Genomic DNA, 19615 nt, shown 5'->3' with positions numbered 1-19615 from the left:
ACAGTCCCGGGGCAGACGATGTTCGTTGCTGGAGAAACGCGCCAGGTCAATGCCCTCGGGCTTCTGCTGCGTACACCAGGCCACCCGGCTTGCTCCGAACGAGACCGCTGGTGCGCCCTTGCTGTGGACTTGCTGGTTAAGCAGATGTACACAGTTGGAATGAGCGGCATCGGGGACCAGCGTCGTCATCTCTGTATCAAAAGCTGCTGAGCAGTCTTCTGCTTGCCTTTTTTTTTTTTTTAAGGTTATTTATTTATTTATTTATTCATGAGATACACAGAGAGAGGGAGAGGCAGAGGGAGAAGCAGGCTCCATGCCGGGAGCCCGACACAGGGCTCGGATCCCGGGACTCGAGGATCACGCCCTGGGCCCTTTAGGCAGGCGCTAAACCGCTGAGCCATCCAGGGATCCCCTTCTGCTTGCTATCTTAATCCTGTTCAGGTGTAGCACTAGAAAAAGCATCCTCGAGAGCCATGATCGGTCGCCAGCCTGGATGCCCTGATGAACCTAAGCAATGCCGTGGAATATTGACATCAGAATGAGTTCTCTGACAAGGTAGAAGAAAATAAGACAACTCTAATGGTGCCTGAACAGATAAAAAGACCGTGCAAGCACAAAGATGATAACATCCCATCCCCAGCTAACGTGACTACTGCTTCTCCCATGACAACGCTAGCCCTGCTTCTCCATTCCTCCCGCTTTCTAGATAAAAATTAAGCTAGTCACTGAATCGCCCCTGCTTTCTAACAGCACCAAAACAGAACCTGTTTCCTTGGACGCTCCCCAAAATCACCTAGCAGAAGCCCATATACCATAATAAGCCCACTTTTAACACCCTCATCCTGAGACTCCCTCACTACAGCAGCAAATTACCCTTCATCGTTTGACCATACTATGGGTAGTCTTTGATGGGCATCATAGTATGAATAAAAACCCATTTCAGAATTATAAGTAAGCATATACAAAAAAATAAAATCTTACAACTTATACTCTCCTGAGAAATAAAAACGGAATCCCTGGGTGGCTCAGCGGTTTAGCGCCTGCCTTCGGCCCAGGGTGCGATCCTGGAGTCCGGGATGGAGTCCTGTGTTGGGCTACCTGCATGGAGCCTGCTTCTCCCTCTGCCTGTGTCTCAGCCTCTTTCTCTCTGTGTCTTTCATGAATAAATAAATAAAATCTTAAAAAAAAAAAAAGAAAAAACATTAACCTGAATGGCTAAACAGATGAGATCTTGGAATATAAAAAGCTTGTACGCTAAATGCTCTGTGGCTTGTATGTTTGGTTTCCAGAACAGAAGAAAGACATTAATGGTAAAATCAGATTTCTTAGTTTTGACAAACATACCATGGTTATATCAGACATTAAATATAGGAGAAACAGTAAAGGGTATGTAGGTATTCCCTGTAGTGTCTTTGCAACTTTCTATAGATTTAAAATGACCCCAAAATACTAATTTTATTTTTTTTTAATTTTTTTTAATTTTTATTTATTTATGATAGAGAGAGAGAGGCAGAGACATAGGCAGAGGGAGAAGCAGGCTCCATGCACCGGGAGCCCGACATGGGATTCGATCCCGGGTCTCCAGGATCGCGCCCTGGGCCAAAGGCAGGCGCTAAACCACTGCGCCACCCAGGGATCCCTAATTTTATTTTTAAAAAGTTATGAATTGGGGCACCGGGGTGGCTCGGTTAAGCATCTGGTTAAAAGCATCTGACTCTTGGTTTTCTCTCAGATTATGATCACAGGGTCCTGGGATCAAGCCCAGAGTTGGGCTCCATGCTCAGCCAGGAGTCAGTTTAAGGATCTTTCACCCCTCCCCTGCCCTTCCCCTTTGCACATGCTCGCTTTCTCTCAAATAAATAATCTTTTTTTTTTTTTAAGATTTATTTATTTATTTCTGATAGACATAGAGAGAGAGGCAGAGACACAGGCAGAGGGAGAAGCAGGCTCCACGCAGGGATCCTGATGTGGGACTCGATCCCAGGTCTCCAGGATCATGCTCTGGGCCGAAGGCAGGCACTAAACCACTGAGCCACCCAGAGATCCCTAAATAAATCTTTTTAAAAAAATTATGAACAATTATCCTCCAGGGAAGAGTTTTATTTCTGCACTGGAGTAATAGTGATGGTTGTTATAATCTTGAGTGACTCTGGTATGAGGGTCAAATACAGTCACAACAACAGCTCTTCTGCCTCAATTCTAGCTTTTGGTTCTTCCCACTCCAACCAACAGGGTTCCTTCCTGGGTCCCCACATACCCTCTGGCATGTGGCCACCACCCACTGAAAGTGACCACACTTGCTCCCCACTACTTTGTTGTTACACGGAAGTCCATCAGTCCAGGATTTCTGACTGCTTTCAAAGTGAAAATAAGCTGTAAGTAAAACAAAACAAAGGCACAGAGAAGTTGGGTCAAGGCAGCATTGTCAAATTAAAGAAGGAGGAAACTGCCTCTTTTACTCTGCAAACATATTAACATATTCCTGAGCTTTCCTCGGTGAGATGTTATTCTGCAGCCCCCAGCCTTCACCCCAAGCACAGGAGTCAATTGATGCTATAGTGAGAGGCATTACATGATATGATATACCAACAAAACATAAAATAGGATACCAAAATTGAACACCTGATAGTCACTGGAGAACTAGGTGTAACGGTCTGGCATTTTATGGTAGCAGTGAATAGAAGTTTTCATTCAGAGGGTGCCTGGGTGGCATAGTTGCTTAAGCATGGGACTCTTGATTTTGGCTCAGGTCTTGATCTCAGGGTCATGAGATGAAGCCCCACGCTCAGCACGGAGTCTGCTAAAGTTTCTCTCCCTATCCCTCTGCCCCTGCTTACTTCATGCTCTCTCTCTCTCTCTCAAATAAATAAATCTTTAAAAAAATAAAAGGAAGTTTTCATTCAGGGAATTCTCCCATAATAAAAGAAAGATAGGGATCCCTTGGTGGCTCAGTGGCTGAGTGCCTGCCTTCCCCCAGGAGCCTTGGAGTCCTGGGATGAAGTCCCCTATCAGGCTTCCTGCATGGAGCCTGCCTCTCCCTCTGCCTGTGTCTCTGCCTCTCTCTCTGTTTCTCATGAATAAATAAATAATTTTTTAAAAAGATAGATATGAATGGCAGAAGATACAATTATTAAAACAACTGGGACCCTAGGAGGAGTTTATCTTCTGGAATCTGGTGATTTTCATTATGTTGGAGTAGAGGCTTGCTGTCCAATAGAAACAAAATGTGAGCCACGCATGTAATTTAAAATTTTTGTAGGAGCCACATTTATAAAAGTAGGAAGAAACAGGTAAAATTAATTTGTTTCAATGTATCCAAGATATAATTTCATATGTAATCAATATATAAAATTATCAGTGATACACTTTATATTATTTTTTACTGGAGTAAATCTTTGAAATGTGTGTATTTTCTGTTGGACAGCACATCTCAACACAGATGTTAAATTTTTATTGGGAATACTTAACATATATTTATATTTTATAAAATTTACAGTTAAAAAATTAGATTCACATATCTATGTTGTTCCAAACATAGTTAAAAATTTTCAAATATGAATTATCCATATTTAAATTTAAATTAAGGCAAGAAAGTAAAGAAAATGGAATTCTAGTGTGTTGTCTTCAGGAATGCAAAATGGTGCAGCCACTATGGAAAACAGCATGGCAAATTCTCAAAAATTGAAAAGGATTACCATGTGATCCAGCAATTACATTTCTGGATATACTCAAAATAATTGAAAATAAGATCTGAAAGAGATAGTGGTACACCAATGTTCATAGCAGCATTATTTACAATAGGGAAAAGGAGGAAGCAACCCAATTTGTTGATAGATGAATGAATAAACAAAATGTGGTCTGTACAAACAACATAATATCATTCATCCTTAAAAGAGAAGGAAATTCCGGGGCACCTCGGTGGCTCGGTTGGTTAAGCATCCAACTCTTGATTTTGGCTCAGGTCATGATCTCAGGGTCTGAGACTGATCTCTACATCAGTCACAGCATTCAGCAGTATCCTTAAGATTCTCTCTCCCTGTCCTTCTCCTTCTGCCCCTCCCCCCTTCTCATGCTCTCTCCGGGGCAAAAAGGAGAGAGAGAGAAGGAAATTCTGAGACATGCTACTACATGGATGAAACTTGAGGACATAACGCTTCATGAAACAAACCAGTCATAAAAAGACAAGTACCACATGATTCCACTTCAAGGAGGATCAGATTCATAGGCCAGAAAAAGGAATGGTGATGTAGCCCTGGACTGTGGGGAGGCAGGAAATGGGGAATTGTTTAATATGTATAGAGTTTCAGGCTTTCAAGACGAAAAGAGTACAGAGATTGTTTGCACAAGATTGAATGTACTTAACGCTACTGATCTTAGAAAATGGTTAAGATGGTCAACTTATATTGTTATTTTACTACAATTAAAATAAAAAGTCAGGGGTAACTGAGTGGCTCATTCAGTTAAGTGTCCAACTCTTGATTTCAGCCCAGTTCACGATCTCAGGGTCATGAGATCAAGGGTTGCGAGATTGAGCCCCGCAAAGGGCTCTGCACTGAGCACAGAGCCTGCTTGGGATTCTCTCTCCCTCTGTTCATTCCCCACCCCACCTACTGCCCCCTCCATCAATGAGTAAATTAATTTTTAAAAAAGTCAGGGGTGCCTGGCTCAGTCTGTAGAGCATGTGACTCTTGATCTTTGGGGTCATAAATTTAAGTCTCACATTGTGTGTAGAGGTTATTTAAAAATAAATTTAAAAATATTAAAAAGTCAGATCCTTAATCCCACTAGCCCATTTCAAGTGCTCAGCAGCCCTGTGTGGCTAACTGGCTTCCTTATCACACAATGCAGCTTTAGACTAAGAAAGGAGGAACTGAAATCCTACTATCTTCAACTGTCACTTTGAAAGGACTTCTCCTTGGTTCTGTCTCTGCCCTAAGCCACTGCCTTTCTTCACTCTGCCTGGAGGGTTAGAACCTGTTACTTAAGTCTAGAGAGTTGGAAATACTCATACCAATGACTTCAGAATAAGCTTCAGTTTCCTTTGGAGAGTTTCACTTGAATATAGAGGGCGGGGCAGCCATCTGATTGTTAGCCATCTACTTTGATCCTGTGGATGTAATACTTCTCAAAAGGAGGCACAAGAAAATTAAACTTCACATGTCACCTGTGAAAGTTTATTCCAACATGGATTAACACTGAAATCACTGTGATCCAATGAATAAAATCTGAAAGCAATTTTTATAAAGTCCCATTTGTGAATAGCACAGAGATTTGACCCCTCAGGGCCAGAAAGAAGGGTGAAGGAGCTATACATGAGGCATCATCAGGGCTTGCTCTTGACTTTCCCTATAGGGCTTAAGTGTGATTGGCTTTTATTTACAGTTCTTAGTAAACATTAGGTTTCTTATCAGGTGCTCGATATATATTTTAGACAAAGATTGATTAGAGGTTATTTTAAGTTTTTGTTTTTAAGGAAGTGTGTGAGCAGAGCAGGGAGGAGGGAGCAGATACAAAGGGAGAGAAAGAATCTGAAGCAGTCCCTGCCCTAGCATGGAGCCCAAACCCAAGGCTCAAATCTTAGGACCCTGAGATCATGACCTGAGCTGAATGGACCTGTAACTGACTGAGCCACCCAGGGTCCCCTAGAGTTGTCTTTATAATAATCTTTGTATTTTATTACTATGTGATTTAATCATTTTTCTATTCTCCAAGTCTTTTTAGTTAACTTGTGGCTCCTAAGAATTTTTATTCTTTTCCGAAAAGACATAATATATGATAAGCCTGATAGGATACACATTATGCCTTATCAGTAAAGAATGAAAATCCCTCCTCTGGGTGATAAATTCTCTAAATGCAAGGACAGAACAATTTAATTCTCTTTGTCTTCCATGCCTTTAAGCACAGGGCTCAAATAAGTTCTAAGCAAGCATTTGCTGATGGCCAGAAAGGCTTTTTCTGTAGGTGTTAATATGTGTTTTAAATGACATTATCCAGTTTTATTTAACAAGGGTTAAATGTCTTTGTTGCTTACCAGTAATCAAAGACAGGCATCAAGTTTAGCTCAATCACTGAGTATCCAGGGCTCCTAGAATGGTCTCCTGCCCAAAGAAAGGACTCAAGTAGTATTGAATAGATAAGTAAATGAAAGCTAACTACTTTTTAAAGTAAACTGCTTTAAAATGAGTTGAGGTGGTGCCTGGCTGGCTCAAGTCTGTAGAACATGCAACTTTTGATCTTGGAGTTGGGAGTTCAAACCCCGCATCGGGCAGAGAGATTACTTAAACAAACAAATCTACCAAAAAGACAAATGCACACAATAAAAAGAAGAAAGAAAGGAAAGAAAGGAAAGAAAGGAAGGAAGAAAGAAAGAAAGAAAGAAAGAAAGAAAGAAAGAAAGAAAGAAAGAAAGAAAGAAAGAAAGAAAGAAAGAGAAAGAACGAACCTTATGGGGCACCTATTGTACCTTATGGGACTATTTGACTCAGTAGGTAGACAGAGAATGTGACTCAATCTTGGGGCTGTAAATTCAAGCCCCACATTTGGTGTAGAAATGACTTAAAAATAAAATCTTAAAAAAAATAAAAAGAAAACAAAATGAGTAGGTAATTGCATTTCTTAATCCTTAGGAAGAACTTTCATGTAAGTATTTTAAGTGTTAAATACAGCAAAAGTGGGGTTTTTGACATCCTCTCAGATATTATAAACATTTAAGCCACAATTAAAAGACATTTGCCTGGGGCAGCCCTGGTGGCTCAGCGGTTTAGAGTCGCCTACAGCTCAGGGTGTGATCCTGGAGACCTGGGATCCAGTCCTACGTCAGTCTCCCTGCATGGAACCTGCTTCTCCCTCTGCCTGTGTCTCTGCCTCTCTCTCTCTCTCTCCTCTCTGTGTATTCTCATGAATAAATAAAATCTTTAAAAAAAAAAAAAAAAGACAGTTGCCTGAATACATTCGGCACTAGGAAGAGCCATGCTCATAGGAGCTCAGCCACGGAAGTGAGGCTCTCTGCCAGCTGTGGTGAAGACGAATGAAAACCAACTCTGTTACTCTAAGTCAGCCAACACCCTAATAGGAAATGAGTTTATAGTTCACATTTTTGGGAAATGCCGAAATATTTTTTCATTGTATTTACAGATTTCAGTAGATTTATTTATAGACTGAATATTCATGACTCCATTGTAGATTGAGTCAGTTTACCCTCTCACTTAGAAGAGGATAGGAGAAAGGTCTTTACCAATATTAACTTGTTTGTTGTCAATTAACAGTACTCAGACTGGCCAGGATAGAAGAGAGTCACTATTAAGACTCCTTATTTCACTGTTGAGATTCAGCCCAGGGAAGTTATATGACTTTTTCAAAGTCACCCAAATAGTAAATTGTTGCACAGAAACCCAGAATGCTTGGAAGCTATTTTGGTGATTTTCCTCTTATGCCACACTGATTCTTTGCTATGAGTATATGTGTGCTTGTGTGTTCCTCACATTGTACATTAGTATGGGACCATCAAAATTGAAGCTGGAAACAGATCTTATTGTTCAATGGGGAAAAATTATTATTTCTGTGATCTTTAAAGTTTTTGCCAAAATATTAAAAACCCTCTGACTGGGATGCCTGGGTGGCTCAGCGGTTGAACGTCTGCCTTTGGCCCAGGGCATGATCCTGGAGTCCCGGGATCGAGTCCCATGTCGGGCTCCCTGCATGGGGCCTGCTTCTCCCTCTGCCTGTGTCTCTGCCTCTCTCCCCATCTCTCATGAATAAATAAATAAAATCTTAAAAAAAAAACCCTCTGTTATAAGGGTATTGGGAAATGAAAACATTACTAAAACTAATATTTATTTTGTATTCTGTGACTTATTAGAAACATTGAGAAAGTGTTTTGTTTATAAAAGCTTACCAAGGATAATGCTTCCTCTTCTTTTCATTTTATAGCTTATGACAGAAAAAGTATCTTTTCAATTCTTTAGCCAATTGTCACATTCCTTTATATATTTGGATCACATTCTACTGTTTTACCATTTGTACTTCTAACATCAAGAAATATCTCCTAGAATTCCCCAGCACAAAGTTATTTTGCCAGCATCATGTCCTCTAGGACATCTTTAACCTTTTCATCATAAACACTTTACTGATGTTAAATTCTCCTTCAACACGTCCTCTGGCTGCAGATCTGGAGTCTCTTGTACAATAGCAATGTCAACATTCCCTCTGTCAGCTCCTTTGGTTATAACTCCATTTACACTAAGGCCCAGTCTCTCTCCCAGCATTATCACTTTTCATTTATTTGCTGTACTTTTGTCTTTATTGATCAATTCCTTCTTTTGATCATCCATTTCTTTGGGAATGTCATTAGGTTTATTTTGGGAGACAAGAAGTGACCCAATCACATGCTTTTCTGTCCATATGTGGGCTAAGCAACAGATTCACAGTGATCATTGACAGACTTTCAGAGAACTTATATGCCTTGTCACTTACCATGATATACATCTGTTATTTATATAGTGATTTGTGACCTGAAGAGCTGGCAGTGAAGTTTATATTTTATGCAATTACAGTTGATACACTGTTGCAACTAAAATTTGAATCATGTTTTTTTGGGGACTGATATGTAACTAAACCATTGTGAGTGTAATCTATGCATTAGGGAAGCCTATAAAATGAGGTATGGCTGTGTCCAGGTACAGTCTAGTAGAGAGTTTAAGAGGAACATAGACTTGAGGGTTTGATAGACTGGCTTAAATTCAGGACAACCATTGTCAACCTTTTAAAAGAAAAAGTAAGCAATTCAGTCAGTAAAATCAAGTTTGAGAATGACAAAAGAATGGCAATTTGGGACAAGCACACTATGGCAAACCATAGGCAAATACAGAGAACAATGGAGGAGAGCATCCTTTTATAGGGGAAAGGAAGAAGTTGGGACAAAAGTCCACGGGAGAAAAATGAGAGTTTATTGGCTGCAGGCAAATTTGTGGTGGCCTTTCACTGGTTGCTGAGCTGAGAGGAAATCCTCCTTCCTTCCTGTTGGATTTTGCAAGCTGTGAGGAATGGTGTGTGTGAGAGCCCTCCTTTCATGGCTTCCTGACTAATTCTGAGTTAGGTTTCCTTAACACATTTTCACATCTTAGACAAGTGCCTCACCTGTAAAACTAAGATAAAACCATCCCATCTTTCAGGTAACTGTGAGAAGTAGTGATCACATCAAGATCTCGTTTCACACAGGACTGGGCAGATGCGTGCTAAGCTTGTGACCAGCAGTACTGGCAGCAGAAATAGAATCTCAATTTTCCATAGACAATTCCAAAATTATTTTACATTCTTATTATAATTAAACAGGGGAAAAATACTCTATGGAAGCCTATCTATTCACTTTCTTGCTGTCTGAAACCTCTTAAGACTACTAAGAGGTCCAGTTTTGGGTGGGGAAGGAAGTTAGAATATGTAAAGGAAGGTATGGTGTAGCTATCTAAGAGGACTGCCTTATTACCAGGGAGGAGGTGGAACTGGGTTGTCAGATGAGGAAAGAAATGAGGTTTGTGCAATGATCTATGTTTCTCTGAGTCACATCTACATGGTATCTTTATTATTTGGTTTACAATAATGTCTACAACATTAGCCAGTCTGTTAGCAAGTGCAAGAATAGGGGTGGCTAGGCGGCTTAGTTGGTTAAACATCCAACTCTTGATTTTAGCTTAGGTCGTGGTCTCAGGTCCTGGGATCAAGTCCCTCATTGAGATCTGCACTCAGTGGGGAGTCTGCTTGAGAATCATCTCCCTCTCCCTCTGCCCCTACTCCTGCTTGTGCTCTCTCTCTCTAAAATAAATAAATGTCAAAAAACAAAAACAAGTGCAAGAATAAATACATTCCAGGGGCCCCTGGCTGGCTAAGTTAGTAGAGTATGGAATCCTTAATCTCAGAGTCATGAGTTCTAGCCCCATGTTGGGTGTAGGGTGTAGGGATTAAAAAAAAAAAAAATTCCAGTAACAAGTAACATATTATCTTTTTGAAATCTGTAATTTTAGTTTTCTAAGAGTATATATCTGGAAGTAAATATGATATATATATGTGTGTATATATATGCACATATATATTGGTTGGTGACTCGTAGGCATTAAGGATAACAAGGTAGATGACTTATTATATTTATTAACATTTTATTCCTAGTACCTCTAAAAGGGTCCTTGAGGAAGTATAAGAACTTTTTCTCTGACGAAGGGATCATTCTTCAGATTCTGGTGGTAGTCAATGAAATTAACATTGATATTAGGCAGTAAAGACCTGTAAAAGCAAAGGGAGAGAACTTGTTTTAGGAGGGCACCCAGATGACCTACAGATGAAGTTGCTATAATGAAGCCTCTAAGTTTGGAGTGTGATGTTTGCTCAGCACTTTGAGATGATCTCCAATGCTTATGACCTTGACAAAATATAGAATTTGGTTTAAGAAATGCCTGAAAATTCTCCATACTACCTTTTCTTGTGACTGAAATGTGGCCTCAAGTGGTTTTGGGTCCATGCATTTTTCCCTCTAACATAGGAAACAACACACAGGAAAGGTCCTTACTGGCACCGAAGAACAAAGGCTACTGAACTTGAGAAGCATAACTCTTTTTTTTTTTTTTAATTCTTTTTTTTAATTTTTTATTTATTTATGATAGTCACACAGAGAGAGAGAGAGAGAGGCAGAGACACAGGCAGAGGGAGAAGCAGGCTCCATGCACCGAGAGCCCGATGTGGGATTCGATCCTGGGTCTCCAGGATCGCGCCCTGGGCCAAAGGCAGGCGCCAAACCGCTGCGCCACCCAGGGATCCCCGAGAAGCATAACTCTTGATCATCAATGCTTTTAGAGACAGCTCTTGGGATGCCTGGGTGGTTCAGCGGTTGGGGGTCTGCCTTTGGCTCAGGGCCTGATCCCAGGTCTGCAGATTGAGTATCCCATCGGGCTCCCTGCAAGGAGCCTGCTTCTCCCTCTGACTGTGTCTCTGCTTTTCTCTCTGTGTCTCTCATGAATAGATAAATAAAATCTTTTTAAAAAGAGAGAGATAGTTCTTGACCAAAAGAAAGAAATGTGAAAAGTAATCGAGAAAATCTGAACTAAAATTGGAATTGGGAAGACTTCTAGAGGAAGCTCTTATCCCCTACCACTAGTCAGTTATCCCCAACAGAAAGAGTGGTGCCTTGCATCTCCAACTGGAAGATGTCACTATTTTACTACGTTTCCCAGGAAAGATATTCTTCTGTCCAGCAACAACCCCAACTAATGGAAAATGCTGCAGCTCAGCCAATGAAAAGTCATTGTCACCTTAAACTCTTTCCTCCCTCCAATCAACTTTAATTTTTCCTTTGCCAATGGACTTCCTTGCCCAACCCTCTCTATAACAGCCTTCCATTTTATAGAATTCCTTGGAGTATCTCTCTGCTTGATGAGATACTGCTTGATTCATGAATCACTTGATAAGGCCAATTTGATCTTCAAACTTACTCAGTTTTATTTTTTTTAAAGATTTTATTTATTCATGAGAGAAACAGAGAGAGAGACAGAGACAGAGACACAGAGACACAGGCAGAGGGAGAAGCAGGCTCCATGCAGGGAGCCCCGCATGGGACTCAATCCCAGGTCTCCAGGATCACGCCCTGGGCCAAAGACAGTGCTAAACTGTTGAGCCACATCGGCTGCCCTCAGTTGTATTTTTTTTTAACAGAAAAAATCACAAAGAAAGGACAAAGGACAAGAATCATTGCAATAAGTGGTTATCTCAATATTCAGAAGAGGAGGAGCATAAAGGAAACCTTGTTAACACTTTTAGGTACATCCTTGCAGAAAATTTTAATGTATATAGATATATATTACACATTTGATGTAAATACCAAAATATATCATTTTAGGAAAATGTACACAAGACCACTTTTTTACAAAAAGATTTCTACTAGGGGCACCTGGGTGGCTCAGTTGGTTAAGTGTATAACTCTTGATTTCAGCTCAGGTCATGATCTCAGGGTTGTGAGATCAAGCCCTATGTTGGGCCTTGTTCTGGGCCTGGAGACTGCTTAAGATTCTCTCCCCCAACTCCACTGCACTCTCTCCATAACAGAAAAACAAAAATGAAAACAAAAACAAAAAGAGGTTTCTGCGCCACATGTCAGGATAGCAGCAGAAGTAACTGCTTGTCAGGCCAGATGATTTATCTCTCCCAGTACATTAAGCAGGAGGGCACTAAAAACAGTCATGTCATTACCCATCTATTGTATAAGCATGAGTGGCCTTCTGTATCTGTCAAGGTTCAGAGAGAGGAAGAGTAGCCACCAGGTAATGTGTATGTATAATTTGTTACAGGGATGCTATTGTGGGAGCTGGTTAAGCATCTCTGTCTAGAAAGGAAGATGGATGAGAGAGTCTGGAGAGGCCAGAATGGCTGGAACTCAAGTTGGAAATAGAGCTAAAATTCGCCTTAGCTCCCTTGTTTTTGCCTCTAGTCTTGGTAGTGTGAGCATCTAGCAGAAGACCCTTCCTGAGCTTAACACATATCTGGCCCAAGAGTTGGGGAAGTTAAAGGAGGATGCAGGGGAGGTATCACAGCTATAAGGTTGGCTTCTGTCACCCAACAATGATGATAAGAACAGCAGGTTCTGCCCCTTGAAACCTCACACAAGGATCTCTCTTGTAGCCCCCCACATCTAAACACACAGAGAAGAGATTTCTGGGCAATATCCTCCAGCTTAATCAAGTTGCTATGGCATGAAGCCACTGACCCTGGTTTCTTTTTTTTTTTTTTTTAATTTTTTTTTTTTTTAATTTATTTATGATAGTCACACACAGAGAGAGAGAGAGAGAGAGAGAGAGAGGCAGAGACACAGGCAGAGGGAGAAGCAGGCTCCATGCACCGGGAGCCCGACGTGGGATTCGATCCCGGGTCTCCAGGATCACGCCCTGGGCCAAAGGCAGGCGCCAAACCGCTGTGCCACCCAAGGATCCCATGACCCTGGTTTCTTTATAGTCCTCGATGTGGCTTGCCTCTTGGATGCCCTGACAAAAGCATGAGTTTAAGACATTTTAGTGATTTATTTATTTATTTTTTTATTCATGAGAGACACAAAGAGAGAGAGAGAGGCAGAGACCCAGGCAGAGGGAGAAGCAGGCTCTATGCAGGAAGCCTGACGTGGGACTCGATCCCAGGTCTCCAGGATCACACCCTGGGCTGAAGGCAGCGCTAAACCTCTGAGCCACCCAGGCTGCCCAATTTTAGTGATTCTTGACTTGAGACTGTGATATAGGTATTTTTTCTTTCTTTCTTGTATGGAAGAGTAAGCCCCCCCCTTTTGTCTCTCTCATTGTCACCCAATACCAAACCACTTTACTTAACTGATCTTCTTTAACTTATAACTGTCCCCTTTTTTTCCTGTTGGTAGGTAATAAACAAAACCAAACCAAACCTTTTTCTTTTTTAAAAGATTTTATTTACTTGGGTTTTTGTTTGTTTGTTTGGTTGGTTGGTTGGTTTTTTTAAGATTTATTTGACAGCACAAGCAGCAGGAGCAGCAGAAAGAGGGAGAAGCAGGCTCCCTGCTGAGCTGGGAGCCCGACACGAGGGCTCGATCCCAGGACCCTGGGATCATGACCCAAGTAGAAGGGAGACATTCAACTGACTAAGCCACCCAAGCCCCCCAGTAAAAAACTTTCAAAGTCAATATTATTAACACCTCCTATTATGGGATAAAGATCTCAAAATTGTTCTAGTTTTGCAGGATAACATTTGGGGTTTATGTTTTTTGTAAGTAGTCAAAATATACATGTTAGCAGGACACCATTGTTGCTTAATAACTCTCAAGGGAGGGGATCCCTGGGTGGCTCAGCAGTTTGGCGCCTGCCTTTGGCCCAGGGCGCGATCCTGGAATCCCGGGATCGAGTCCCGCATCAGGCTCCTGGCATGGAGCCTGCTTCTCCCTCCTCCTGTGTCTCTGCCTCTCTCTCTCTCTCTGTGTGTGTGTCTATCATAAGTAATAAATAAATCTTAAAAAAAAAACTATCAAGGGATTAAAAAAAAGAACTTTCAACAAAAGCATAGATAATGAAAATACTTAGCACATATTCAGCTCTCCAAGGAAGGACTGGACTCCACATGGCCTGTGCTCACACTTCTGTCCTATCAGCTCTTTGCCACATGCAGTGAAGCTCAGGAATCATTGGCCAATACTGACCTCTTGTTCATTTGCCCTTGGGGAGCACAAAGTCTGCCATGAGCAAATGGAGGCAGAACAGGATGCTCCCTAACAAAGGATTAGTACTCAGGGGGATTGTGGGGCTGACGCAGGGACAGGCTCCCTCCCACTCATCCAACCACAATGGTTTCAAAATAGAAGCTACAGTGGGAAGGAATTGTTTTTACCATATTAATTTGGGCGAGGTATGCTGGGGTCAGATGCTAATACAGAGAGAGAAAACTGGGATCCTTGGGTGGCTCAGTGGTTAAAGCATCTGCCTTCAGCCCAGGGCGTGATCCTGGAGTCCCAGGATTAAGTCCCATGTCAGGCTCTGTGCATGGAGCCTGTTTCTCCCTCTGCCTGTGTCTCCGCCTCTCTCTCTCTCTCTCTCTCTCATGAATAAATAAATAATCTTAAAAAAAGAGAGAGAGAGAGAAAACTGTTTTCTGTACTCACAGCCACCCAAGGTCACTCGGGGGAAGCACCAGGTTAATCATGAGGCAGAGTGAGGGGTAACTGTGGTTTATTGTGATTTTTGGTGGAAGGAAAAGTTTAGGCAGGGCAAATAGGTTTAGGATTGGCTAATTTGAATAATTTCAGTGGGCCCTTGGGTACAGGGGCTATCCCAGGATACCTGATACTTGGCCCTGCGGTAATCAGGGTGGGTGTATAGTGGTCCAGAGTATATAATTCAGATAAGGGAGATGTTTGGTGTTGTGGACTTAACGGGTTGTTCAAGAAGAGGAACTGACCAGCCTCTAGCCAGAATGTCAAAACTGGATCAAGATAGCACACATCTGGGATGCCTGGGTGGTTCAGCGGTTGAGCATCTGCCTTCCGCCAGGGCGTGATGCTGGGGACCCGGGATCGAGTCCCGCATCGGGCTCCCTGCATGGAGCCTGCTTCTCCCTCTGCTTGTGTCTCTGCCTGCCTCTCTCTGTGTGTCTCTCATGAATAAATAAATAAAATCTTAAAAAAAAAAAAAGATAGCACACATCTACCCATACAATCTTATATCACAGCATATTCTTTCAAAACAATGTATGTAAAAGATTGCACATCTTGTTACTTCTTTAATCCAAGACGTTAAAACTCCCCACTGATGTTAACTTCAAAATTTTTCTCAAATTTTGAAATATTTCATCATTCAAAAATTGTATTACAGTAATTGCTTTTTAAAGAGTTGAAAAGCCCCTCATGGGGCACTTGGGTGGCTCAGCTGGTTAAGCATCTGCCTTCTGTTCAGGTTATAGTCCCAGGGTGCTGGGATCCAGCCCTGGGTCAGGCTGTCTGCTAAGCGAGGAGTCTGCTCCTCCCTCTGCCCCTGTTCATGTGTACTATCTCTCAAATAAATACATAAATAAAATCTTAAAAAAAAAAAAAAGGTTGAAAAGTACCTCACAGCACTGGTTTACCTCTAAGTTTTTGTCCCCAAACAATGAAATAGTCAATATATCAAAATGTCAACTGTCTTACATTTGTAAAGTATCTGTAATTTTCTGCACGTTTTAAATATTCCATATATATATTTTTTTAAAAATGGAAGTTACTGAAAGAGAAAAAGAGACAGAGAAGAGCTGCAAGCTGCCCTGCATCCAGTGCATCTTTTTTTCTTGCCACTTTTTATTGAGATATAACTGGCATTGATGTACGTCTTAATCCAAATGAAGTTTCCTGACTCTCCTGAGCCCCATAGAAATGAAGGCATTTAATTGTACATACTTTGGGATGGGAAAACTTATAATCAAGCTAAAAGCTTACAACTCAGAATGAAGACAGACAGACCTTAGCTCAACTAATGTCCAAGCCAGGCCTTTTTTCTGGCTTGCCCTGATGAGGAAATGGTCAAAGGGCATCCATGCAATATTGCCCAGTATCACCCAGCCCACTTGCAGTCTTTTGCTAGGCAAAAAACAATAAAAAAAACAATTCAAGCAAGTAACAAGCTCAGAGAGGTGCCATAATTCCTCTTTCACTGTTTAATACAAAGTACTGTTTGAAATAACTGCAAAACCCCAAGGGTCCAGCCTTCTGGGGTGGTGACTTCTTGAAGCATTGGTGCTGCTTCAAAGGTGCATTTTTCTTTTTTTTTAAATGATGTAAAATTGGGATATAACATTATATTCATGTCAGGTGTACCACATAATTCATTATTTGCATATACTACAAAGTGAAAACAATAAGTCACCATCCAACACCATACAACTGACCTTCTTCACAAAGGTTTATTTATTTTTTTAAATTTTATTTATTTATTCTTGAGAGACACACACAGAGAGAGGCAGACACATAGGCAGAGAGAGAAGCGGGCTCCATGCAGGGAGCCTGAGGTGGGACTCGATCCTGGGACTCCAGGATCACCCCCTGGGCCGAAGGCCTTAACAGCTAAGCCACCCAGGTATCCCACAAAAGTTTATTTGTCTGTATAGATCAAGAAAATTCTCCAGATGAGGCAGCTGAACTGGCTTTCATCCCACCTGGGTTCTTTCATTGTCATCCCTGCCTGCTAGAGTACCTGGCCTCAAGGAGAAACATTACATCTGGACAGGTTCCATGCTGCTGCTGGGTAGTTCAACTTACCTTTTTTACATCATTCTTTTCTTCTCTCAGTGGGAAAGGAAGCCAAAAAAGGGGCTTGTAAGCCAGCCCAAGTCTCTCTCTCTTGGGTTCAAGGGTGCGGCAGTTAAGAGTGCATACCATAGGACGCCTGGGTGCTCAGCAGTTAAAATGTCTGCCTTCAGCTCAGGCTGTCCTGGAGTCCCCGATAGAGTCCCAAGTTGGGGTCCCTGCAGGGAGGCTGCTTCTCCCTCTGCCTTTGTCTCTGCCTCTCTCTCTCTCTGTCTTCTATGAATAAATAAAATCTAAAAAAAAAAAAAAAAAAAGAGCACATACCATAGAACCAAAGTGCCTCAGCATGCCAGCATTTACACCTGCCATCTACAAGCTGAGTGACCTTAGGAAAATTACCTTAATGACTCTGTACTTCAGTTTCCTTCCACTAAGTGGTGATGGTAGTTAACACCTGCTGCTAGCTTGCTATGATGTTTAAATGAGATTTAGTATTCAAAACCAGTACAAACCACAGTGAAGGTGTAATACATGCAAGCTATTGTTACTGTATTGCTATCTGATAGATACTGTAGCTTTGAATAAAAGCCATCTCTGAGCCTCAGGGATCCTGCTCATTGGCACTCTCCTAGGGAAGGGGGTGGGCAAAACTTAATGAAGTTTTCTTTCAAGGAGTAACTGGAAAATTTTAATAGACTCCAGACAATACAAACTTCTGTACCATTTGTTATGGATGAGTGGCTTCCACAGAGGAGCTTATTTTTGAAACTTAAAAATATTTGTTGAAAGGCGTTAAATTTGTGATAATCTATTTACATAAATAGGAAATTAAAAGGCAGGTCAGTCTCTCCGAGAGGATACATTTTGGGGTGAGCTTCATTTGTGGTGAATTCAATTGTTTTTAAATCACAAACCTTAAAGGTGCACGTGTCTGCAGGTACTCTCAACAATAAAAACAACAACAACAACAACCATGTGGGGGTGGGGTGGATGGATCAGCCGTTTAGTGCCGCCTTCAGCCCAGGGCCTGATCCTGGAGACCCGGGATCCAGTCCCAAGTCAGCCTCCCTGCAGGGAGCCTATTTATTCTCGTGAATAAATAAAAATGAGAGACACACAGAGAGAGGCAGAGACATAGGCAGAGGGAGAAGCAGGCTCCATGCGGGGAGCCCAATGTGGGACTTGATCCCAGGACTCCAGGATCATGTGCTGAGCCGAAGGCAGATGCTCAAACCGCTGAGCCACCCAGGCGTCCCAATAAGTAAAATCTTTAAAAAGTCTCTTTTAGATTTCTGAGTTTAGGTGAGACATTTTTGAGGTGAAAAGAATGGAGGTCCCTATGACCCCACAGCTGAGGTGGTCCAGGAAGACAAGTGTGGGCAAATATTTTCCAGTTGGTGAGAAGAACTGGAAATTGTGGGCAAGGCCTGGATTTGTGGCACCAGTATGAACAATTTCAGGCCTCACTGTGAAAGAGGGTCTACCTGTAATGTTGCTGGTTCTCATCTCTGAAAAAAACATTAATAGGCACCTAGGATTACTCCCAAGACCAGAGAGAGGCTCATAATCAGGCCAAGGCTCTAATCTTTCTTTCAGGGAGGCTCTCAAAGATTATTGCATTGTTGGGCAGCCCGGGTGGCTCAGCGGTTTAGCACCGTCTTCAGCTCAGGGCCTGATCCTGGAGACCCAGGATGGAGCCCCACGTGGGGCTCCCTGCCTGGAGCCTGCTTCTCCCTCTGCCTGTGCCTCTGTCTGTCTCTCTCTCTCATTAATAAATAAGTAAAATTTAAAAAAAAGGATTATTGCATTGTTGATCAATAATGAACAGGGAGCCCCTCGAAGGGATCAAAGAGCCCGTGTAGCTTGAGTCTCTCTTAACGGACTATATAAACATATCTTCTTGGACCTGGCTTCACAGTCCCTTAATTCTGAAGCACTATTTTTTGTTACCGTTTTAATATTTGCCTCAGATTGGCTGCTTGCATTCTCTCTCCAGAACCACTTTTCTACAGTCTGCTATGATGAAGTCATTGTGGAGTTTTGTGGGAACACCTACCTGATTTTTGTAGGACTCATTTTCAGTAATTTTGCTTTAATTTTCTCCTTGTACATTTTCACCCCCTCTAACAGCTCTTCCTTTCACTTTTCCCATTTTTCTTTCCTAGAATCAGCTTTTGACAAACTGCTTTTTACTGTCATCCGCTCATAATCTGCCACTGCTCCAAACATTCCCTTAATTTAACCAGTGATTTTAAAATAATCTGTTCTGTGAAACCTGTGATGAATGCCTTGATCTCATCCTCTTTATAAAGAGTCTCCAAAAATTAAAATGGTGATAATTACTAACTCCAGAACACATCAAGAAGTCTCCACTGCTCTCAGGCTGGGAAGCCATTTCCACCCAGCCTTTAGTTTCAGGTGTTCCCTTGGGTCTTCTGGGTCACCTTCAGAGACCGGGGACTCCTCAGCCCAAGTAATCGACATGTGAGCAACCTCAGTGAACATGTTACTCCTTCCCTAAATTCTGCAATCGGAGCCGCCTTTATCCGTCTCGCTGTTTTCGGTTCCCTATTTTCTCCTTGGCAGGAAATTACTCTTTTTTTTCTCTCACGCTGATCTTCAATACCGGAGTCCTTGAGGTCCCGGTTTAGGGGGGGAACTCTCCCAGTCAGCATCTCCCGGAGCTCAACGCTGCCGCGGTCAGACCCTCCCCCGCCCTGAGAAAGGGCTGGCGCGAGGCAGCGGCTCTCCTCTCCACAGCGTCCCCTTCCGCAGGCCCCGGCCCTGCCCCGCGCCCCGCAGACCAATCCCTGGCTCCGCCCCGGGAGCGGCACAATGGCGCCCTCGCGGCCCCGC

General features: G+C 42.2%; 1 long non-coding RNA gene across 1 annotated transcript; it reads right to left on the bottom strand.

Annotated features, from left to right (window-relative positions):
• Window positions 1-1096: 1096 nt before the first annotated feature.
• Window positions 1097-19598, bottom strand: LOC140621192 (uncharacterized). Its single transcript, XR_012020942.1, has 5 exons — window positions 18816-19598; window positions 16772-17052; window positions 10162-10272; window positions 6032-6098; window positions 1097-1177 (listed from the first exon to the last, which is right to left on the bottom strand). It is a non-coding gene; the product is annotated as an uncharacterized lncRNA (long non-coding RNA).
• Window positions 19599-19615: the final 17 nt, after the last annotated feature.

Source organism: Canis lupus, chromosome 29 (genome assembly GCF_048164855.1).
Source record: "Canis lupus baileyi chromosome 29, mCanLup2.hap1, whole genome shotgun sequence".
Lineage (NCBI taxonomy): Eukaryota > Metazoa > Chordata > Mammalia > Carnivora > Canidae > Canis > Canis lupus.
Note: the sequence above shows the minus strand (reverse complement) of the source record. Positions and strands in the feature narration are given on the sequence as shown.